Source organism: Cetorhinus maximus, unplaced genomic scaffold (genome assembly GCF_964194155.1).
Source record: "Cetorhinus maximus unplaced genomic scaffold, sCetMax3.hap1.1 HAP1_SCAFFOLD_1594, whole genome shotgun sequence".
Classification (NCBI taxonomy): domain Eukaryota; kingdom Metazoa; phylum Chordata; class Chondrichthyes; order Lamniformes; family Cetorhinidae; genus Cetorhinus; species Cetorhinus maximus.
In genome coordinates, this window is record NW_027597534.1 from 8,418 (window position 1) to 32,530 (window position 24,113).

Here is a 24,113-nt window from a genome sequence, read left to right on the forward strand (position 1 = left end):
GGCAAGGAAATCCCTTCTGCTGGTTCCTTTTCCTGGGCGATTTCTGCTATTGTCCCTGACTTGAATGGATCCCATGGATCGCTCTCTGCCACCCCCAGTTTCGCTAGCTCATTGGCCCTCTTACTGCCTTGGTACCTAGGCTCTGTCTTGGACTGGACCTTTACCTTGTGAGTATAATACTGACCCCACTTGCCTTTAATGGCCTCCAGAGCTGTAGTCAACAATGGGGCTATCGTCAAAGGTCGGCCATCTGCCGACTTAAAACCTCGACGCTCCCAGATGGCTAAATACTCAGTACATGAGTTACAAGTGAATGTAGAGTCAGAGCATATAGCATAACATATATGAACATAGATTCAGATCATATATACATATGAGGCAGAATCCAATGAGATGGGCCACCAGATAAGAAACCAACTGTTGGGCCAATGGGTGGGCAATTTCAATCTTAGATCATAACTCCCACATCCTTTTCATTTCAATTCCTGAGCTAGAATCACCTCCATAAATATCCTTCCTCCCTGGGTCGATCCCCACATCTGTCTCCCAATGCTCCTTTAGTTGAGCATTCATGTGGCCCCCACTGGTGAACCACACTTGCAGCCAACTGGGACTCTTCCAACCATTGCAATTTAATATGTGCCTCCCCCAGAAGGTGGGTCCAAATAAAAATTCTTTGGCTTGACACATTCTCCAACCGTCCATCCACTGACAGTCTAATGGGTGGGTGGGTAGGGCGGGGGTGGGGGGGGTGATGAGTTAAGAGAGTTAACCCGAGTCCCAGTGAACATCCGGGAAATGTTCTACTGCCCAGAAAGTGCTAAGAAATGTCACTCACACAATGAGAACCCCCTTTCTTACACTGGTGACCATCCTAGACGCGTACGTAATACATTTTAATCTTCTGCGCAGCTCCTGTAAATAACACAGTGCTCAGGCTCAGGCTTTAGACAACTGTCTAAAAAAAATGCCTTTTCTGGGTCGAAGATTCCCAAGACAGGTGCTGTTTGTAGGCTCTGAGGAAGAGTCATACGGACTCGAAACATTAACTCTGTTTCTCTCTCCACAGATACTGTTAGACCTGCTGAGTTTTCCCAGCATTTTCTGTTTTTGTTGCTGTTTGTAGGTCTTGTTATAACTTCAAATACCCCCTCACACTCTGATCCCAGTTCCAAACTATCGTCCTTTTAATAAATAGAACAGAGGAGCTCCTGTGGTAGTATAATCCTGTATAAATTCCCACAGGAGCCAGTCAGGCCCAACAATGAGTGCAAAGAGGTTAAGGAGTTAGGATGCAGTAATTCCTGATCCGCATTCCACTCGACCTCATCCATCGATCTTTCTCTTGACCTGGTTATTAAACCCAGGGGTTTTTAGGTTTTGGGTTTACTTTTAGCCCTGTATCATCCAACGGTTATAATCAACTTGCTCAAGAGATCCCTGTGTCCGTGAACAGCACCTAGTCAACCGCATATTGGATGAGACAAACTGGGCTGAATTCCTTGAGGCGTTTATCCATACATTAGTGAACGATGGAGGGGCTATTATGAAACCCCTAAGGTGGACAGGTCCAAGTTTGCTGCTGTTCTTTGCAGGTGGACACAAATTTATACTGATGTGCCATCCGGTGTGGTATGGACCAGAATCTACTTGAAATATCCAACTCCAAGTTGATCTCAACACACCTATGCTAAGTTGGCCCCAGCGAAGGAGTTTACATCTGCATTTGGTTTCCAAGTGCCTTACCTGAAAGTTTAAAGGTATAGATATCGCCACAACCTGTTGGTGCCTCATGAACCCCTTCAAGTTGAAAGGGACCCCGCTTGTCCAAGGTGATAGAGCTGGTTTGGGGTGTACACTACTGTGTGGGGAAGCCCCAGTTATCCACCTGGTAACATCCCCTTCTCCCTCTAACCATGCATCAATACAACGTCTACCCTGATCATCACAACTCAGTGTCCACTTTGGCTTCAGGGATTTTTTTTCTCAGAGATTGTTTCTCTCGGATTGTTGTGAGTCAAAAGGTGGTGGACACAGAGACTTCGAATATCTTTAATGCAGAGCGAGGTAGATTCTTGATTAACAAGCGGGTGAAAGGTTATCGGGGGGTGGTAGGTGGGAATGTGGGGTCGAGGTTACATTCTGATCAGGTATGGTCTTATGAAATGGCGGAGCAGGCTCGAGGGGCCGAATGGCCTGTCCCTGCTCCTAATTCACATGTTCGTGTGCATAGACTGTTGAACACCTCTGGGGGCTCCCCTGGGTTTTGTCTTGTGCTACCTATTTAATGGTAGGGACCCCTGAAGCATAACCTAGGGCTTGCGAGGTTCGATCCTTTGTTTTTTTCGAGCCCATCCTCCTCTTTTCGCTTTGGGCTGTACAAGACATCGTAAACCTCTGGTTTCCAGGCTGCCAGGAGCAACTTAACGTTGTCGCAGTTATTCAGACCCACCGCTTGTTTCCATTACTGCGAATGTAACCATCCCCCTTTCCCCATTTTCGAGACTAGGATATCCTCTACCATAGCCAGCAGCTGGTGAGTAGTTATATGTAACCTGTAAAACTGGCCGAAGGTTTCCATCACGCATGTACTTCCCCTTCCCTCATCGTTCTGGCCTTTGCAGTAGCCGGAGTATCCAGGGCATGGGGGCGGTGGGCAACACCCACCGAACTGGTCCTGATGTGGGGCGCCACCTCTCCCGGTCGCATCACATAAAGAGGCACCGTTAGCAATACCGTTGTTTGAATTGCTGTATTGGGGCCCGGTCTTGTTGATGATTCAATGCTGAGAGGACTCATTTTGCAATTACCTTAAAGGCGGCTTTTACATTCTCCACCTCCCTTTCGGATCTCTCTGCTCTTTCCTATTTCCACACACACACACACTCCTCCTCTAACTCCTCCCAGGCATCTCCTCGTTAGTATAATGGTGAGTATCCCCGCCTGTCACGCTGGAGACCGGGGTTCAATTCCCCGACAGGGAGACAGTTTCTAAAGTTCAGCCCCAGTGGCCTAATGGATAAGGCACTGACCTCCTAAGCCAGGGATTGTTGGTTCAAGTCCCATCTGGGGCTGGAGTAAAGTTTGGTCCACAAACAAATGTCTAACTCCTCCCATTATTGCTTACGCCCTGTCAAATGTGTTCGGTACAATAGCTCAGTGTATCTCTGGCTTTTCTCTAACTCTTGTTTTGTCTACTCCTGTCTTATCCCCCCTTCCTGGTTTTTGTACCTGAGCTTCATATTCTCATAACCATCCGGCCTTCCTCAGCTGCAGCTTAGCGAGAGAACGCACTATTGTGCCCAGGCTGATTTCACCTGATACCTTGACTGCTCTGCTACTGTCTTTGTGTACGATCCTTCTTAGCCATTTGATTGGTTCTAAGGGTGCAGGATCTGCCGTTGGCATGTTCCCAAGTTGGCTTAGCCAACTTCTTCCTGTCCCACTGTGATTAACAGTTCTATTCAATTCAATAAGCAATGCTGTATCACACCTGTCTGGTTTCCACATAACAAACACTACTCTGAGCTCTTAGCCTGCTAACCCTTTCCTTTAGGTTCCTTTACAACCCTTTCCTTTATCTGACAGGGAGTCAAGCCTGGGACAGCAACAGGAGTGGAGGAAGGTCAAGGAGCACTGAAGGATTGATGTAGGGATTTGGGAGGGCAAAGCACCTGAGAAAGAAGGCATGACAATAGGACAGGGGACGAGAAGGATAAATAGAATAGTAGTAAAAAAAAAGGGCAGAAAATTGTGCAAATATAAGTGATGGGCTAGAGCCTGGAGTAGAAGCCAAAGTGCACACATGAATAGACACAAGGAAGACTCAAATGATATGGGCCAGGTTATCTAGCAATTTACGTTACATGAAAACCATGGCAGTAAATAGGGATTAGATGGGAGACCACAGGAAAGAGTCCACAGTTAAGGTCAGAAATTCCTTGGTGAGATAGAGGTGACATAGGTAGAGTGGCATTGACTTGGTGCATCGATGAACTGTTCAAGTTCAGAAATAGCTGCAGCAGGTGAGTGACGTCCAGGAGCTATTTGAGGATAGGGTATTGGAGGATGATTTAGAGGAGATGTGCGGGGCAAATTTCTTACGCAGAGGGTAGTGAGTGTCTGGAATTCGCTGCCAGAGGAGGTGGTGGAAGCAGATACGATAGTGATGTTTAAGAGGCAAAACAAAAACAGAATTACCTGGAAAAACTCAGCAGGTCTGGCAGCATCGGCGGAGAAGAAATCAGTTAACGTTTCGAGCCTTCACGGCCCTTCGGCAGAACTGAAGCCTTCTTCTAACTATGCTTCAGTTCTGCCGAAGGGCCGTGAAGGCTCGAAACGTTAACGGATTTCTTCTCCGCCGATGCTGCCAGACCTGCTGAGTTTTTCCAGGTAATTCTGTTTTTGTTTTGGATTTCCAGCATCCGCAGTAGCTTTTAGCTTTTTGTTTTTATTTTTATGTTTAAGAGGCAGCTTGACAAATACATGAATAGGATGGGATAGAGGGATACGGACCCCGGAATGGCAAAATGTTTTAGTTTGACGGGCAATATGATCGGTGCAGGCTTGGAGGGCCGAAGGGCCTGTTCCTGTGCTGTGGTTTTTTTTGTTCTTTTCTTTGTTCTTTGATGCACTGATGGAGATACTTCCATTGGAATGAAGGTCCAGGAAGTGTACAATATTGCAGCTGAGGCTGAACGAGTGTCTTGTAGTGAGGGAACAGCGCCGCCAATTGGAGAATGCCCAAATTGCAGCCAGCCTTCTAGGAAGGCAGTTTCTTTCCTTTTAAGGCAATATGCAAATATAAATGGAGGACAGCATGTCAGCTGCCTTTTCTCTATCTAGAGGGATAGTTAAGCATGCTCTACAATACATGAGAAAAATTGAGCTGTTTAATGGAAAAATATTATGAACAGGGTGACGTTATGATTTTTAAAAATGAGTATGTGACTATGAGAGGTAGTGCTCGAAGTCGGCTGGCAGCGTGTGAGAGTGTTCGAGCATACTTACCTGGCAGGGGAGAGACCTTGATCAAGAAGGAGGTTCTCCCAGGACGAGGCTAGCCCATTGCACTTCGGGTGTGCTGACGCCTGCGATGTCCCCAAATGCGGGATACTCGACTGCAAAATTTGTGGTAGTGGGGGACTGCGTTCGCGCTCTCCCCTGATTTACAAATCAAAAAATAGACTTTTTCTTCTTCATTCAGCTAATTCTTTATTTATACCTTCACAAATACCGGGAAAAACTTAGCAGGTCTGGCAGCATCAGGGAATTTGATCTATTTTATATCTTCATTATACCTTATCCAATACAAGCAATATAGGCCACAAAACACTCATTCCAAATCTAGACTCTTCTGTTTTCCCTCCCGCAACTATCCAGCCCCCATTCTTTTCCTCCATGCGATTATCAACAGGCGATTATTCCATCTCTGCATCATTTTATCCCCGCCATTTGTTTTGTGGCCGCCAAATTCCACGCACCATTTTTAGCCCCGCATTTGCGCACTCCCAATATTCTCTCTCAAACCCCCCAAATAATAGCCAACCCACCAACAAAACAGTCCCTGCACTCCTTCCAGCACCACCCTCCACACCTCCCAACCCACCCCGTATCTCTCTGGACTTCTGTATAATATCATCAGTCAGTTATTCACTCATTTACATTCAGCATTTAAAACACGCAGCTACGAACCCTCACTATTTCAGACATGTACAAGCACCCTGTCCCCATGTTCATTCTAACTACCCCCCTCCGAAATCAACACCCCCTCTGTATAATCTCCCTTTTCAACAGCCCCCTCTGTGATTCCTACCTTCGCTTCTCGGCCTCTTGGCTAAGATCAAGTGTAGTGTTGCAGGGGCGACACCATGGTCCTGCCATGGCAAGGTCGGGATGGAAGGGTGAAAACCAATCGCAATCCGAATTCATACCGTGGGTTACCTATCACCGTCCGAGTCACGGTGAACCACAGCGACGAAGGAGGATCACCTATGGATCGGGGCTTCTTCACCAGGAGGATCCTGTTGAAGGCGTGCGGCTTCCAAGCTACGGAGATCTTCACCCTGCACGACTCCCGCAAAGGTGGTTATTTCGACGTCACGTTCAAGCAAGTGGCAGACTGCGTCCGGCTCCTGAGGGTGTTCGAGGAGAAGAGAGACCTGCCGGAGATGAAGATCCTGACGGCGGAGCCGCACTTTTCTCTGCCGTTGCAACGGGAACGTGAGGTGATGGTGCATGTGTACAACCCCTTCGTCCCTGTCGCCGACGTGGTCACCTTCCTCACCAGGTACTTCGATAAGGTGGGGAGCGGCACGGAGATTCGAGACGACTTGGGGATCTGGACAGGCAAACGCCTGTTTAAGGTCACGCTAAAGACCGATGGTAAGGGAGCCATTCTCCACCCTCCTTCCAGTTTCGCAATCGGGGGAAACCGTGGCTACCTGGTCTACGCTGGGCAACCCAAGCATTGCCGCTCATGCGGCAAGGCTGGTCATGTGGCGGCCAACTGCAGCGCCTCCCTCTGCAAGATCTGCAAACAGGAAGGGCACCAGACAAAAGACTGCAAACAGGCCAAGTGCTGCAACCTGTGTGGCGAGGCAAGTCACCTCTACAGGACCTGCCCCAAACGCTGCCGTACTTACGCACAGGCAGCCAAAGCCGACCACGGGGAAGCAGAAGAAATGTTCCGTGTCACTCCAACCACCAAGGCCCCCAGGGAGCTCAACGGGACAAAGGAGGACACAGAGAGAGACAAGGTGGAGAAAGAGATTGAGGCAACAGAGAGCCAATCAACAGCACCACCCCCTGAACCTTCCAGTCCTCAGGACAGCGAATCAATGGAGGAGGAGGCAGCAGTGGAAAAGCAGCAGGGGGAGTGGCGGACGGTGAAGAACAAGAAAAGTAAGAGGGAGCGAAGAAGAAGCAAAGGCGTTTCCCAGAGAAGCGGCAAGAGGCGTCTCCCATCCGACACGGATGACAAGGGCAGCAGCTCTTCGGATGAGGAAGTGCCAGAGCGGCACCGACAGAAGAGGCGGCAAAGCTCCAGGGCGTTGGAGGACGAGACACCCGAGCTCCAGAAAATTGGAGACAACAAGGAGACCAACGCACCCCAACTTTGCCTGCAACCTGAGGAGGCCAGGGCACCACAGCCCCTGGAATCTGGGAGCAGTGAGGCAATCATCGCACCCCAGCTCCAGGAAGCCGGGAACAGCAACCCCCCAGAGGGGGTGAGTTTTGGAGAAGCTTCTCCAGCAAAGGTCATCTCAAAATCCGCTCACTACGTGAACCTCCAGATGCCACTGGAGCAGAACACGGCCAAGGAGATCTACCTCAGCCCATCCAAAGTGAAGGAATTTGAGCTCACTACGGGTATGAAGGAGCAGACTAAAGGTCTGGGACTCTCAGAGACAGTGGGTTTGGTAGGAGAATAAATGCTTTAATATGGGTTTAAAGATTGTATCCATAAATGTGCGTAGCATTAAATCTACTACGCGATGTGTTGCGACCTTGGACTACCTTGCCAAGGTCAAAGCTGACCTGTTGTTTCTGCAGGAGTGTGCGATACCGCACCTCAGCTCCTACAGGCAATGGTCACGATGGTGGTCCCACGGGCCATCGATCTGGTCGGGCGGAAACGACTCTCGTTCCTCCGGCCTGGGTATTCTGCTGCGGGGAGGCAACTTCACCGTCTCCGAGGTCAAGGAGGTGGTGGGCGGGCGACTCCTGGTAGCAGACGTAATGTACAAGAACGCTCCACTCCGGTTAATTAACGTGTACGGCCCGGCACAAGGGGCTGAGCGGCTGGAGGTTTTTCAGCAGCTCCCACTGCTGCTGGCGACCTCCAGGCCGGTCATTCTGGGCGGGGACTTCAACTGCATCATCGATGCGGCTGGACGATCCGGCAGGGCCGGAAGCAGATTGGACGCTACGTCCAGATCCCTGATGGAAACAGTTAAGGATGCCAAGCTGCACGACGTCTTCAGCAACCCTGCAGACGGAGCGCAGCGTAGATACACCTGGTCGCGGCCAGACGGGTCCATTCGTTCCAGGATAGACTTCCTGTTTGTGTCCCGTGCATTCACAGTCAGATCCACCGAGGTCAAGCCGGTGTTCTTCTCTGACCACTGCCTCCTACTGGCGGACTGCCACTTGGAGGAAGACCTGAGGGTGGGCAGGGGGGCATGGAAGCTAAATGTGCAACTGCTGACCCCAGAGAACATTGAGGAGCTCAAGAGGGATTACAAAGGTTGGAGAACCGTGAAACCCCTCTTTGAGTCCCTGACACACTGGTGGGAAGTGATCAAGGGAAGCATCAAGAGGTTTTTCATCCTCAAAGGCACCCAGAAAGCTAGAAAGGAACAGAGGGAAATGTCCCGACTCCAGGAAAAGATGCAGAATCTGCTCCGGCTGCGGTCGATGGGGGTCGATGTCAAGGAGGAGCTCCAAGAGGTGAAGGGCCAGCAAGCCTCGCACTTTGCCTCGGAGGCCTCCAAGATCATCTTCCGTTCCAGAGTCCGCTCCGTGGAGCAGGATGAGACGTGCTCACGTTTCTTCTTCCAAAAGGTACACAGAGAGCGCTCTGTGATCAGCAGCCTGAAGGAAGAAGACGGCTCAGTAAAGTCATCACGGTCCGACATTCTGAGGATCAGCAAATCCTTTTATGCCGGACTGTATGACGTGAAGCCCACGGACAGCACGGCCTCCCAGTCCTTCCTGTCCTCTATCACGGAGGTCCTAGACCACAGTACTCGGGAGAGCCTAGACAAACCGCTAACCCCTGACGAACTGACTAAGGCCCTCGAGTCCTTCGAGAAGAGTAAAACCCCCGGAAGCGACGGCCTGCCGGCGGAGTTGTATTCGGCTCTGTGGGACTTGATCGGCCCAGACCTGCTAGAAGTGTACGAGAGTATGCTCCTGGCCGGCAGCATGTCAGAATCCATGAGGAAAGGCATCATCACCCTCATCTACAAGCACAAGGGGGAAAGGGAGGAAATTAGAAATTGGCGACCCATTTCACTGTTGAATATGGACTATAAGATTCTGTCCAAGGTCATCGCCAACCGGGTCAAATCCGCTCTGGAATTGGTGATTCACCCTGACCAGACCTGCTCTGTGCCAGGCAGGAAGATCTCTGACAGCCTGGCGCTGCTCAGGGATACGATTGCCTATGTACAGGACAGGGGTGTGGATACCTGCCTCATCAGCTTGGATCAGGAGAAGGCCTTTGACAGAATATCGCACACCTACATGGGGGATGTGCTCTCCAAAATGGGGTTTGGGGAGGGAATTCGAAATTGGATCCAGCTGCTCTACACTAACATCAGTAGCGCAGTCTCAATCAATGGGTGGGAAACAGATAGCTTTCCGATTAAATCTGGAGTCAGGCAGGGCTGCCCTCTCTCGCCTGTCCTTTTTGTGTGCTGCATAGAACCCTTTGCCGAGTCCATCAGGAAGGATCCGGGCATAAGAGGAGTGACGATCCCAGGCAGTGGAGGCACTCAGGTAAAAGCCTCCCTGTACATGGACGACGTCGCCGTCTTCTGCTCGGATCCGCCGTCGGTGCGCAGACTGATGCACGTCTGCGACCAGTTCGAACTGGCCTCGGGAGCCAAGGTAAATCGTGGGAAGAGCGAGGCCATGTTCTTTGGGAAGTGGGCTGACCGATCCTTTGTCCCCTTCACTGTCAGGGCTGACGGCCTGAAGGTGCTGGGGATATGGTTCGGAGGGACCGGGGCATGCGTTAGAAACTGGAAGGAGCGAGTGGCTATGGTGAAAAGGAAACTGGGCATGTGGGAGCGACGCTCCCTCTCCATTGCGGGTAAGAACCTGGTCATCAGGTGTGAGGTACTCTCGCTGTTGCTGTACGTGGCGCAGGTCTGGCCCATTCCACACTCCTGCGCGATGGCGATCACCCGAGCCATCTTCCGCTTTATCTGGAGGTCGAAAATGGATCGTGTCTGCAGGGACGCGATGTACAAGCCTCTAGATAAAGGGGGAAAAAACGTGCCCAACATCGCCCTCATACTGATGGCCACCTTTGTGTGCGGCTGCATCAAGCGGTGCGTAGACCCTCAGTACGCAAACACCAAGTGTCACTACGTGCTGAGGTTCTACCTGTCCCCGGTGTTGCGAAGGATGGGTCTGGCCACGCTGCCGCGGAACGCTCCAAGTAGTTGGACCGTGCCGTACCACCTGTCCCTGGTGGAAAAATTGATGCAGAAAAACACCTTTGACCACAAGTCCATCAGGCAGTGGTCAGCACGTAACGTCCTAGAGGCCCTGAGGGATAAGGAGAGGGTGGACCCTGTGGGATGGTTCCCCGAGCAGACTGTCAAAGTCATTTGGCAGAATGCCTCATCGCCAGAACTTTCCAACAAGCACCAAGACGTAGCTTGGCTGGTGGTGAGAAAGGCCCTCCCCGTCAGATCCTTCCTACACGCCAGGAGTCTCACCCCCTCTGCACGATGCCCTCGAGGTGGCTGTGGTGGGGAAGAGACCGTTGTTCACCTCCTTGTGGATTGTGCCTTTGCAAAGAAAGTCTGGAGAGAGATGCAGTGGTTGCTGTCGAGGTTCATCCCGAGCAGTTCTGTGACACAGGACTCTGTGCTCTACGGGCTGTTCCCAGGGACACACACCGAGACAAACATCAACTGCAGCTGGAGGATCATCAACTCGGTGAAAGACGCGCTTTGGTCTGCCCGAAACTTGTTGGTCTTCCAGCACAAAGATTTGTCCCCGACCGATTGTTGCGGACTGGCACAATCCAAAGTCCAGGACTACGTGCTGAGGGACGCACTAAAGCTTGGGGCAGCTGCCGCAAAAGCGCAATGGGGAAGGGTCGCTGTCTAAGACCTTTCTACCACAGCGCACCGAGAGACTGGGAACTGTTTAGAGCCCCTCGGGCTGTACAGATCAAAATGAAAGGCTGTAAATGACTGTAATATTGTTTGTACTGATGCACCTGGTGATACATTTTGTAAAAGTTTAACCTGGATTGTACCCTTGTAATGTTGTTTTTGAAATGGTTTTGAATGTGATTGAAGTTTTTTATGAATAAAGTATATTTTTACAATAAAAAAAAAAAAAAAAGTTCTCCCAGGACGAGGCTAGCCCATTGCACTTCGGGTGTGCTGACGCCTGCGATGTCCCCAAATGCGGGATACTCGACTGCAAAATTTGTGGTAGTGGGGGACTGCGTTCGCGCTCTCCCCTGATTTACAAATCAAAAAATAGACTTTTTCTTCTTCATTCAGCAAATTCGTTATTTATACCTTCACAAATACCGGGAAAAACTTAGCAGGTCTGGCAGCATCAGGGAATTTGATCTATTTTATATCTTCATTATACCTTATCCAATACAAGCAATATAGGCCACAAAACACTCATTCCAAATCTAGACTCTTTTGTTTTCCCTCCCGCAACTATCCAGCCCCCATTCTTTTCCTCCCTGCGATTATCAACAGGCGATTATTCCATCTCTGCATCATTTTATCCCCGCCATTTGTTTTGTGGCCGCCAAATTCCACGCACCATTTTTAACCCCGCATTTGCGCACTCCCAATATTCTCTCTCAAACCCCCCAAATAATAGCCAACCCACCAACAAAACAGTCCCTGCACTCCTTCCAGCACCACCCTCCACACCTCCCAACCCACCCCGTATCTCTCTGGACTTCTGTATAATATCATCAGTCAGTTATTCACTCATTTACATTCAGCATTTAAAACACGCAGCTACGAACCCTCACTATTTCAGACATGTACAAGCACCCTGTCCCCATGTTCATTCTAACTACCCCCCTCCGAAATCAACACCCCCTCTGTATAATCTCCCTTTTCAACAGCCCCCTCTGTGATTCCTACCTTCGCTTCTCGGCCTCTTGGCTAAGATCAAGTGTAGTGTTGCAGGGGCGACACCATGGTCCTGCCATGGCAAGGTCGGGATGGAAGGGTGAAAACCAATCGCAATCCGAATTCATACCGTGGGTTACCTATCACCGTCCGAGTCACGGTGAACCACAGCGACGAAGGAGGATCACCTATGGATCGGGGCTTCTTCACCAGGAGGATCCTGTTGAAGGCGTGCGGCTTCCAAGCTACGGAGATCTTCACCCTGCACGACTCCCGCAAAGGTGGTTATTTCGACGTCACGTTCAAGCAAGTGGCAGACTGCGTCCGGCTCCTGAGGGTGTTCGAGGAGAAGAGAGACCTGCCGGAGATGAAGATCCTGACGGCGGAGCCGCACTTTTCTCTGCCGTTGCAACGGGAACGTGAGGTGATGGTGCATGTGTACAACCCCTTCGTCCCTGTCGCCGACGTGGTCACCTTCCTCACCAGGTACTTCGATAAGGTGGGGAGCGGCACCGAGATTCGAGACGACTTGGGGATCTGGACAGGCAAACGCCTGTTTAAGGTCACGCTAAAGACCGATGGTAAGGGAGCCATTTTCCACCCTCCTTCCAGTTTCGCAATCGGGGGAAACCGTGGCTACCTGGTCTACGCTGGGCAACCCAAGCATTGCCGCTCATGCGGCAAGGCTGGTCATGTGGCGGCCAACTGCAGCGCCTCCCTCTGCAAGATCTGCAAACAGGAAGGGCACCAGACAAAAGACTGCAAACAGGCCAAGTGCTGCAACCTGTGTGGCGAGGCAAGTCACCTCTACAGGACCTGCCCCAAACGCTGCCGTACTTACGCACAGGCAGCCAAAGCCGACCACGGGGAAGCAGAAGAAAGGTTCCGTGTCACTCCAACCACCAAGGCCCCCAGGGAGCTCAACGGGACAAAGGAGGACACAGAGAGAGACAAGGTGGAGAAAGAGATTGAGGCAACAGAGAGCCAATCAACAGCACCACCCCCTGAACCTTCCAGTCCTCAGGACAGCGAATCAATGGAGGAGGAGGCAGCAGTGGAAAAGCAGCAGGGGGAGTGGCGGACGGTGAAGAACAAGAAAAGTAAGAGGGAGCGAAGAAGAAGCAAAGGCGTTTCCCAGAGAAGCGGCAAGAGGCGTCTCCCATCCGACACGGATGACAAGGGCAGCAGCTCTTCGGATGAGGAAGTGCCAGAGCGGCACCGACAGAAGAGGCGGCAAAGCTCCAGGGCGTTGGAGGACGAGACACCCGAGCTCCAGAAAATTGGAGACAACAAGGAGACCAACGCACCCCAACTTTGCCTGCAACCTGAGGAGGCCAGTGCACCACAGCCCCTGGAATCTGGGAGCAGTGAGGCAATCATCGCACCCCAGCTCCAGGAAGCCGGGAACAGCAACCCCCCAGAGGGGGTGAGTTTTGGAGAAGCTTCTCCAGCAAAGGTCATCTCAAAATCCGCTCACTACGTGAACCTCCAGATGCCACTGGAGCAGAACACGGCCAAGGAGATCTACCTCAGCCCATCCAAAGTGAAGGAATTTGAGCTCACTACGGGTATGAAGGAGCAGACTAAAGGTCTGGGACTCTCAGAGACAGTGGGTTTGGTAGGAGAATAAATGCTTTAATATGGGTTTAAAGATTGTATCCATAAATGTGCGTAGCATTAAATCTACTACGCGATGTGTTGCGACCTTGGACTACCTAGCCAAGGTCAAAGCTGACCTGTTGTTTCTGCAGGAGTGTGCGATACCGCACCTCAGCTCCTACAGGCAATGGTCACGATGGTGGTCCCACGGGCCATCGATCTGGTCGGGCGGAAACGACTCTCGTTCCTCCGGCCTGGGTATTCTGCTGCGGGGAGGCAACTTCACCGTCTCCGAGGTCAAGGAGGTGGTGGGCGGGCGACTCCTGGTAGCAGACGTAATGTACAAGAACGCTCCACTCCGGTTAATTAACGTGTACGGCCCGGCACAAGGGGCTGAGCGGCTGGAGGTTTTTCAGCAGCTCCCACTGCTGCTGGCGACCTCCAGGCCGGTCATTCTGGGCGGGGACTTCAACTGCATCATCGATGCGGCTGGACGATCCGGCAGGGCCGGAAGCAGATTGGACGCTACGTCCAGATCCCTGATGGAAACAGTTAAGGATGCCAAGCTGCACGACGTCTTCAGCAACCCTGCAGACGGAGCGCAGCGTAGATACACCTGGTCGCGGCCAGACGGGTCCATTCGTTCCAGGATAGACTTCCTGTTTGTGTCCCGTGCATTCACAGTCAGATCCACCGACGTCAAGCCGGTGTTCTTCTCTGACCACTGCCTCCTACTGGCGGACTGCCACTTGGAGGAAGACCTGAGGGTGGGCAGGGGGGCATGGAAGCTAAATGTGCAACTGCTGACCCCAGAGAACATTGAGGAGCTCAAGAGGGATTACAAAGGTTGGAGAACCGTGAAACCCCTCTTTGAGTCCCTGACACACTGGTGGGAAGTGATCAAGGGAAGCATCAAGAGGTTTTTCATCCTCAAAGGCACCCAGAAAGCTAGAAAGGAACAGAGGGAAATGTCCCGACTCCAGGAAAAGATGCAGAATCTGCTCCGGCTGCGGTCGATGGGGGTCGATGTCAAGGAGGAGCTCCAAGAGGTGAAGGGCCAGCAAGCCTCGCACTTTGCCTCGGAGGCCTCCAAGATCATCTTCCGTTCCAGAGTCCGCTCCGTGGAGCAGGATGAGACGTGCTCACGTTTCTTCTTCCAAAAGGTACACAGAGAGCGCTCTGTGATCAGCAGCCTGAAGGAAGAAGACGGCTCAGTAAAGTCATCACGGTCCGACATTCTGAGGATCAGCAAATCCTTTTATGCCGGACTGTATGACGTGAAGCCCACGGACAGCACGGCCTCCCAGTCCTTCCTGTCCTCTATCACGGAGGTCCTAGACCACAGTACGCGGGAGAGCCTAGACAAACCGCTAACTCCTGACGAACTGACTAAGGCCCTCGAGTCCTTCGAGAAGAGTAAAACCCCCGGAAGCGACGGCCTGCCGGCGGAGTTGTATTCGGCTCTGTGGGACTTGATCGGCCCAGACCTGCTAGAAGTGTACGAGAGTATGCTCCTGGCCGGCAGCATGTCAGAATCCATGAGGAAAGGCATCATCACCCTCATCTACAAGCACAAGGGGGAAAGGGAGGAAATTAGAAATTGGCGACCCATTTCACTGTTGAATATGGACTATAAGATTCTGTCCAAGGTCATCGCCAACCGGGTCAAATCCGCTCTGGAATTGGTGATTCACCCTGACCAGACCTGCTCTGTGCCAGGCAGGAAGATCTCTGACAGCCTGGCGCTGCTCAGGGATACGATTGCCTATGTACAGGACAGGGGTGTGGATACCTGCCTCATCAGCTTGGATCAGGAGAAGGCCTTTGACAGAATATCGCACACCTACATGGGGGATGTGCTCTCCAAAATGGGCTTTGGGGAGGGAATTCGAAATTGGATCCAACTGCTCTACACTAACATCAGTAGCGCAGTCTCAATCAATGGGTGGGAAACAGATAGCTTTCCGATTAAATCTGGAGTCAGGCAGGGCTGCCCTCTCTCGCCTGTCCTTTTTGTGTGCTGCATAGAACCCTTTGCCGAGTCCATCAGGAAGGATCCGGGCATAAGAGGAGTGACGATCCCAGGCAGTGGAGGCACTCAGGTAAAAGCCTCCCTGTACATGGACGACGTCGCCGTCTTCTGCTCGGATCCGCTGTCGGTGCGCAGACTGATGCACGTCTGCGACCAGTTCGAACTGGCCTCGGGAGCCAAGGTAAATCGTGGGAAGAGCGAGGCCATGTTCTTTGGGAAGTGGGCTGACCGATCCTTTGTCCCCTTCACTGTCAGGGCTGACGGCCTGAAGGTGCTGGGGATATGGTTCGGAGGGACCGGGGCATGCGTTAGAAACTGGAAGGAGCGAGTGGCTATGGTGAAAAGGAAACTGGGCATGTGGGAGCGACGCTCCCTCTCCATTGCGGGTAAGAACCTGGTCATCAGGTGTGAGGTACTCTCGCTGTTGCTGTACGTGGCGCAGGTCTGGCCCATTCCACACTCCTGCGCGATGGCGATCACTCGAGCCATCTTCCGCTTTATCTGGAGGTCGAAAATGGATCGTGTCTGCAGGGACGCGATGTACAAGCCTCTAGATAAAGGGGGAAAAAACGTGCCCAACATCGCCCTCATACTGATGGCCACCTTTGTGTGCGGCTGCATCAAGCGGTGCGTAGACCCTCAGTACGCAAACACCAAGTGTCACTACGTGCTGAGGTTCTACCTGTCCCCGGTGTTGCGAAGGATGGGTCTGGCCACGCTGCCGCGGAACGCTCCAAGTAGTTGGACCGTGCCGTACCACCTGTCCCTGGTGGAAAAATTTATGCAGAAAAACACCTTTGACCACAAGTCCATCAGGCAGTGGTCAGCACGTAACGTCCTAGAGGCCCTGAGGGATAAGGAGAGGGTGGACCCTGTGGGATGGTTCCCCGAGCAGACTGTCAAAGTCATTTGGCAGAATGCCTCATCGCCAGAACTTTCCAACAAGCACCAAGACGTAGCTTGGCTGGTGGTGAGAAAGGCCCTCCCCGTCAGATCCTTCCTACACGCCAGGAGTCTCACCCCCTCTGCACGATGCCCTCGAGGTGGCTGTGGTGGGGAAGAGACCGTTGTTCACCTCCTTGTGGATTGTGCCTTTGCAAAGAAAGTCTGGAGAGAGATGCAGTGGTTGCTGTCGAGGTTCATCCCGAGCAGTTCTGTGACACAGGACTCTGTGCTCTACGGGCTGTTCCCAGGGACACACACCGAGACAAACATCAACTGCAGCTGGAGGATCATCAACTCGGTGAAAGACGCGCTTTGGTCTGCCCGAAACTTGTTGGTCTTCCAGCACAAAGAGTTGTCCCCGACCGATTGTTGCGGACTGGCACAATCCAAAGTCCAGGACTACGTGCTGAGGGACGCACTAAAGCTTGGGGCAGCTGCCGCAAAGGCGCAATGGGGAAGGGTCGCTGTCTAAGACCTTTCTACCACAGCGCACCGAGAGACTGGGAACTGTTTAGAGCCCCTCGGGCTGTACAGATCAAAATGAAAGGCTGTAAATGACTGTAATATTGTTTGTACTGATGCACCTGGTGATACATTTTGTAAAAGTTTAACCTGGATTGTACCCTTGTAATGTTGTTTTTGAAATGGTTTTGAATGTGATTGAAGATTTTTATGAATAAAGTATATTTTTACAAAAAAAAAAAAAAAAAAAAAAAAAAAAGGTTCTCCCAGGACGAGGCTAGCCCATTGCACTTCGGGTGTGCTGACGCCTGCGATGTCCCCAAATGCGGGATACTCGACTGCAAAATTTGTGGTAGTGGGGGACTGCGTTCGCGCTCTCCCCTGATTTACAAATCAAAAAATAGACTTTTTCTTCTTCATTCAGCAAATTCGTTATTTATACCTTCACAAATACCGGGAAAAACTTAGCAGGTCTGGCAGCATCAGGGAATTTGATCTATTTTATATCTTCATTATACCTTATCCAATACAAGCAATATAGGCCACAAAACACTCATTCCAAATCTAGACTCTTTTGTTTTCCCTCCCGCAACGATCCAGCCCCCATTCTTTTCCTCCCTGCGATTATCAACAGGCGATTATTCCATCTCTGCATCATTTTATCCCCGCCATTTGTTTTGTGGCCGCCAAATTCCACGCACCATTTTTAACCCCGCATTTGCGCACTCCCAATATTCTCTCTCAAACCCCCCAAATAATAGCCAACCCACCAACAAAACAGTCCCTGCACTCCTTCCAGCACCACCCTCCACACCTCCCAACCCACCCCGTATCTCTCTGGACTTCTGTATAATATCATCAGTCAGTTATTCACTCATTTACATTCAGCATTTAAAACACGCAGCTACGAACCCTCACTATTTCAGACATGTACAAGCACCCTGTCCCCATGTTCATTCTAACTACCCCCCTCCGAAATCAACACCCCCTCTGTATAATCTCCCTTTTCAACAGCCCCCTCTGTGATTCCTACCTTCGCTTCTCGGCCTTTTGGCTAAGATCAAGTGTAGTGTTGCAGGGGCGACACCATGGTCCTGCCAAGGCAAGGTCGGGATGGAAGGGCGATAACCAATCGCAATCCGAATTCATACCGTGGGTTACCTATCACCGTCCGAGTCACGGTGAACCACAGCGACGAAGGAGGATCACCTATGGATCGGGGCTTCTTCACCAGGAGGATCCTGTTGAAGGCGTGCGGCTTCCAAGCTACGGAGATCTTCACCCTGCACGACTCCCGCAAAGGTGGTTATTTTGACGTCACGTTCAAGCAAGTGGCAGACTGCGTCCGGCTCCTGAGGGTGTTCGAGGAGAAGAGAGACCTGCCGGAGATGAAGATCCTGACGGCGGAGCCGCACTTTTCTCTGCCGTTGCAACGGGAACGTGAGGTGATGGTGCATGTGTACAACCCCTTCGTCCCTGTCGCCGACGTGGTCACCTTCCTCACCAGGTACTTCGATAAGGTGGGGAGCGGCACTGAGATTCGAGACGACTTGGGGATCTGGACAGGCAAACGCCTGTTTAAGGTCACGCTAAAGACCGATGGTAAGGGAGCCATTTTCCACCCTCCTTCCAGTTTCGCTATCGGGGGAAACCGTGGCTACCTGGTCTACGCTGGGCAACCCAAGCATTGTCGCTCATGCGGCAAGGCTGGTCATGTGGCGGCCAACTGCAGCGCCTCCCTCTGCAAGATCTGCAAACAGGAAGGGCACCAGACAAAAGACTGCAAACAGGCCAAGTGCTGCAACCTGTGTGGCGAGGCAAGTCACCTCTACAGGACCTGCCCCAAACGCTGCCGTACTTACGCACAGGCAGCCAAAGCCGACCACGGGGAAGCAGAAGAAATGTTCCGTGTCACTCCAACCACCAAGGCCCCCAGGGAGCTCAACGGGACAAAGGAGGACACAGAGAGAGACAAGGTGGAGAAAGAGATTGAGGCAACAGAGAGCCAATCAACAGCACCACCCCCTGAACCTTCCAGTCCTCAGGACAGCGAATCAATGGAGGAGGAGGCAGCAGTGGAAAAGCAGCAGGGGGAGTGGCGGACGGTGAAGAACAAGAAAAGTAAGAGGGAGCGAAGAAGAAGCAAAGGCGTTTCCCAGAGAAGCGGCAAGAGGCGTCTCCCATCCGACACGGATGACAAGGGCAGCAGCTCTTCGGATGAGGAAGTGCCAGAGCGGCACCGACAGAAGAGGCGGCAAAGCTCCAGGGCGTTGGAGGACGAGACACCCGAGCTCCAGAAAATTGGAGACAACAAGGAGACCAGCGCACCCCAACTTGGCCTGCAACCTGAGGAGGCCAGTGCACCACAGCCCCTGGAATCTGGGAGCAGTGAGGCAATCATCGCACCCCAGCTCCAGGAAGCCGGGAACAGCAACCCCCCAGAGGGGGTGAGTTTTGGAGAAGCTTCTCCAGCAAAGGTCATCTCAAAATCCGCTCACTACGTGAACCTCCAGATGCCACCGGAGCAGAACACGGCCAAGGAGATCTACCTCAGCCCATCCAAAGTGAAGGAATTTGAGCTCACTACGGGTATGAAGGAGCAGACTAAAGGTCTGGGACTCTCAGAAACAGTGGGTTTGGTAGGAGAATAAATGCTTTAATATGGGTTTAAAGATTGTATCCATAAATGTGCGTAGCATTAAATCTACTACGCGATGTGTTGCGACCTTGGACTACCTAGCCAAGGTCAAAGCTGACCTGTTGTTTCTGCAGGAGTGTGCGATACCGCACCTCAGCTCCTACAGGCAATGGTCACGATGGTGGTCCCACGGGCCATCGATCTGGTCGGGCGGAAACGACTCTCGTTCCTCCGGCCTGGGTATTCTGCTGCGGGGAGGCAACTTCACCGTCTCCGAGGTCAAGGAGGTGGTGGGCGGGCGACTCCTGGTAGCAGACGTAATGTACAAGAACGCTCCACTCCGGTTAATTAACGTGTACGGCCCGGCACAAGGGGCTGAGCGGCTGGAGGTTTTTCAGCAGCTCCCACTGCTGCTGGCGACCTCCAGGCCGGTCATTCTGGGCGGGGACTTCAACTGCATCATCGATGCGGCTGGACGATCCGGCAGGGCCGGAAGCAGATTGGACGCTACGTCCAGATCCCTGATGGAAACAGTTAAGGATGCCAAGCTGCACGACGTCTTCAGCAACCCTGCAGACGGAGCGCAGCGTAGATACACCTGGTCGCGGCCAGACGGGTCCATTCGTTCCAGGATAGACTTCCTGTTTGTGTCCCGTGCATTCACAGTCAGATCCACCGAGGTCAAGCCGGTGTTCTTCTCTGACCACTGCCTCCTACTGGCGGACTGCCACTTGGAGGAAGACCTGAGGGTGGGCAGGGGGGCATGGAAGCTAAATGTGCAACTGCTGACCCCAGAGAACATTGAGGAGCTCAAGAGGGATTACAAAGGTTGGAGAACCGTGAAACCCCTCTTTGAGTCCCTGACACACTGGTGGGAAGTGATCAAGGGAAGCATCAAGAGGTTTTTCATCCTCAAAGGCACCCAGAAAGCTAGAAAGGAACAGAGGGAAATGTCCCGACTCCAGGAAAAGATGCAGAATCTGCTCCGGCTGCGGTCGATGGGGGTCGATGTCAAGGAGGAGCTCCAAGAGGTGAAGGGCCAGCAAGCCTCGCACTTTGCCTCGGAGGCCTCCAAGATCATCTTCCGTTCCAGAGTCCGCTCCGTGGAGCAGGATGAGACGTGCTCACGTTTCTTCTTCCAAAAGGTACACAGAGAGCGCTCTGTGATCAGCAGCCTGAAGGAAGAAGACGGCTCAGTAAAGTCATCACGGTCCGACATTCTGAGGATCAGCAAATCCTTTTATGCCGGACTGTATGACGTGAAGCCCACGGACAGCACGGCCTCCCAGTCCTTCCTGTCCTCTATCACGGAGGTCCTAGACCACAGTACGCGGGAGAGCCTAGACAAACCGCTAACTCCTGACGAACTGACTAAGGCCCTCGAGTCCTTCGAGAAGAGTAAAACCCCCGGAAGCGACGGCCTGCCGGCGGAGTTGTATTCGGCTCTGTGGGACTTGATCGGCCCAGACCTGCTAGAAGTGTACGAGAGTATGCTCCTGGCCGGCAGCATGTCAGAATCCATGAGGAAAGGCATCATCACCCTCATCTACAAGCAGAAGGGGGAAAGGGAGGAAATTAGAAATTGGCGACCCATTTCACTGTTGAATATGGACTATAAGATTCTGTCCAAGGTCATCGCCAACCGGGTCAAATCCGCTCTGGAATTGGTGATTCACCCTGACCAGACCTGCTCTGTGCCAGGCAGGAAGATCTCTGACAGCCTGGCGCTGCTCAGGGATACGATTGCCTATGTACAGGACAGGGGTGTGGATACCTGCCTCATCAGCTTGGATCAGGAGAAGGCCTTTGACAGAATATCGCACACCTACATGGGGGATGTGCTCTCCAAAATGGGCTTTGGGGAGGGAATTCGAAATTGGATCCAACTGCTCTACACTAACATCAGTAGCGCAGTCTCAATCAATGGGTGGGAAACAGATAGCTTCCCGATTAAATCTGGAGTCAGGCAGGGCTGCCCTCTCTCGCCTGTCCTTTTTGTGTGCTGCATAGAACCCTTTGCCGAGTCCATCAGGAAGGATCCGGGCATAAGAGGAGTGACGATCCCAGGCAGTGGAGGCACTCAGGTAAAAGCCTCCCTGTACATGGACGACGTCGCCGTCTTCTGCTCGGATCCGCTGTCGGTGCGCAGACTGATGCACGTCTGCGACCAGTTCGAACTGGCCTCGGGAGCCAAGGTAAATCGTGGGAAGAGCGAGGCCATGTTCTTTGGGAACTGGGCTGACCGATCCTTTGTCCCCTTCACTGTCAGGGCTGACGGCCTGAAGGTGCTGGGGATATGGTTCGGAGGGACCGGGGCATGCGTTAGAAACTGGAAGGAGCGAGTGGCTATGGTGAAAAGGAAACTGGGCATGTGGGAGCGACGCTCCCTCTCCATTGCGGGTAAGAACCTGGTCATCAGGTGTGAGGTACTCTCGCTGTTGCTGTACGTGGCGCAGGTCTGGCCCATTCCACACTCCTGCGCGACGGCGATCACTCGAGCCATCTTCCGCTTTATCTGGAGGTCGAAAATGGATCGTGTCCGCAGGGACGCGATGTACAAGCCTCTAGATAAAGGGGGAAAAAACGTGCCCAACATCGCCCTCATACTGATGGCCACCTTTGTGTGCGGCTGCATCAAGCGGTGCGTAGACCCTCAGTACGCAAACACCAAGTGTCACTACGTGCTGAGGTTCTACCTGTCCCCGGTGTTGCGAAGGATGGGTCTGGCCACGCTGCCGCGGAACGCTCCAAGTAGTTGGACCGTGCCGTACCACCTGTCCCTGGTGGAAAAATTTATGCAGAAAAACACCTTTGACCACAAGTCCATCAGGCAGTGGTCAGCACGTAACGTCCTAGAGGCCCTGAGGGATAAGGAGAGGGTGGACCCTGTGGGATGGTTCCCCGAGCAGACTGTCAAAGTCATTTGGCAGAATGCCTCATCGCCAGAACTTTCCAACAAGCACCAAGACGTAGCTTGGCTGGTGGTGAGAAAGGCCCTCCCCGTCAGATCCTTCCTACACGCCAGGAGTCTCACCCCCTCTGCACGATGCCCTCGAGGTGGCTGTGGTGGGGAAGAGACCGTTGTTCACCTCCTTGTGGATTGTGCCTTTGCAAAGAAAGTCTGGAGAGAGATGCAGTGGTTGCTGTCGAGGTTCATCCCGAGCAGTTCTGTGACACAGGACTCTGTGCTCTACGGGCTGTTCCCAGGGACACACACCGAGACAAACATCAACTGCAGCTGGAGGATCATCAACTCGGTGAAAGACGCGCTTTGGTCTGCCCGTAACTTGTTGGTCTTCCAGCACAAAGAGTTGTCCCCGACCGATTGTTGCGGACTGGCACAATCCAAAGTCCAGGACTACGTGCTGAGGGACGCACTAAAGCTTGGGGCAGCTGCCGCAAAGGCGCAATGGGGAAGGGTCGCTGTCTAAGACCTTTCTACCACAGCGCACCGAGAGACTGGGAACTGTTTAGAGCCCCTCGGGCTGTACAGATCAAAATGAAAGGCTGTAAATGACTGTAATATTGTTTGTACTGATGCACCTGGTGATACATTTTGTAAAAGTTTAACCTGGATTGTACCCTTGTAATGTTGTTTTTGAAATGGTTCTGAATGTGATTGAAGATTTTTTATGAATAAAGTATATTTTTACAAAAAAAAAAAAAAAAAAAGAAGGAGGTTCTCCCAGGACGAGGCTAGCCCATTGCACTTCGGGTGTGCTGACGCCTGCGATGTCCCCAAATGCGGGATACTCGACTGCAAAATTTGTGGTAGTGGGGGACTGCGTTCGCGCTCTCCCCTGATTTACAAATCAAAAAATAGACTTTTTCTTCTTCATTCAGCAAATTCGTTATTTATACCTTCACAAATACCGGGAAAAACTTAGCAGGTCTGGCAGCATCAGGGAATTTGATCTATTTTATATCTTCATTATACCTTATCCAATACAAGCAATATAGGCCACAAAACACTCATTCCAAATCTAGACTCTTTTGTTTTCCCTCCCGCAACTATCCAGCCCCCATTCTTTTCCTCCCTGCGATTATCAACAGGCGATTATTCCATCTCTGCATCATTTTATCCCCGCCATTTGTTTTGTGGCCGCCAAATTCCACGCACCATTTTTAACCCCGCATTTGCGCACTCCCAATATTCTCTCTCAAACCCCCCAAATAATAGCCAACCCACCAACAAAACAGTCCCTGCACTCCTTCCAGCACCACCCTCCACACCTCCCAACCCACCCCGTATCTCTCTGGACTTCTGTATAATATCATCAGTCAGTTATTCACTCATTTACATTCAGCATTTAAAACACGCAGCTACGAACCCTCACTATTTCAGACATGTACAAGCACCCTGTCCCCATGTTCATTCTAACTACCCCCCTCCGAAATCAACACCCCCTCTGTATAATCTCCCTTTTCAACAGCCCCCTCTGTGATTCCTACCTTCGCTTCTCGGCCTTTTGGCTAAGATCAAGTGTAGTGTTGCAGGGGCGACACCATGGTCCTGCCAAGGCAAGGTCGGGATGGAAGGGCGATAACCAATCGCAATCCGAATCCATACCGTGGGTTACCTATC

At 52.0% G+C, this 24,113-nt stretch overlaps 2 non-coding genes and 2 pseudogenes across 2 annotated transcripts; all 4 read left to right on the forward strand.

The window, feature by feature from the left end:
- Positions 1-5,002: 5,002 nt before the first annotated feature.
- Positions 5,003-5,166, forward strand: LOC144676434 (U1 spliceosomal RNA). The gene has a single exon (XR_013575332.1). It is a non-coding gene; the product is annotated as a U1 spliceosomal RNA (small nuclear RNA).
- A 5,896-nt stretch (positions 5,167-11,062) lies between these two features.
- On the forward strand, positions 11,063-11,215 carry LOC144676436 (U1 spliceosomal RNA; annotated as a pseudogene).
- A 5,898-nt stretch (positions 11,216-17,113) lies between these two features.
- LOC144676438 (U1 spliceosomal RNA) lies at positions 17,114-17,274 on the forward strand. Its single transcript, XR_013575334.1, has one exon. It is a non-coding gene; the product is annotated as a U1 spliceosomal RNA (small nuclear RNA).
- Positions 17,275-23,189: 5,915 nt separating this feature from the next.
- On the forward strand, positions 23,190-23,331 carry LOC144676435 (U1 spliceosomal RNA; annotated as a pseudogene).
- Positions 23,332-24,113: the final 782 nt, after the last annotated feature.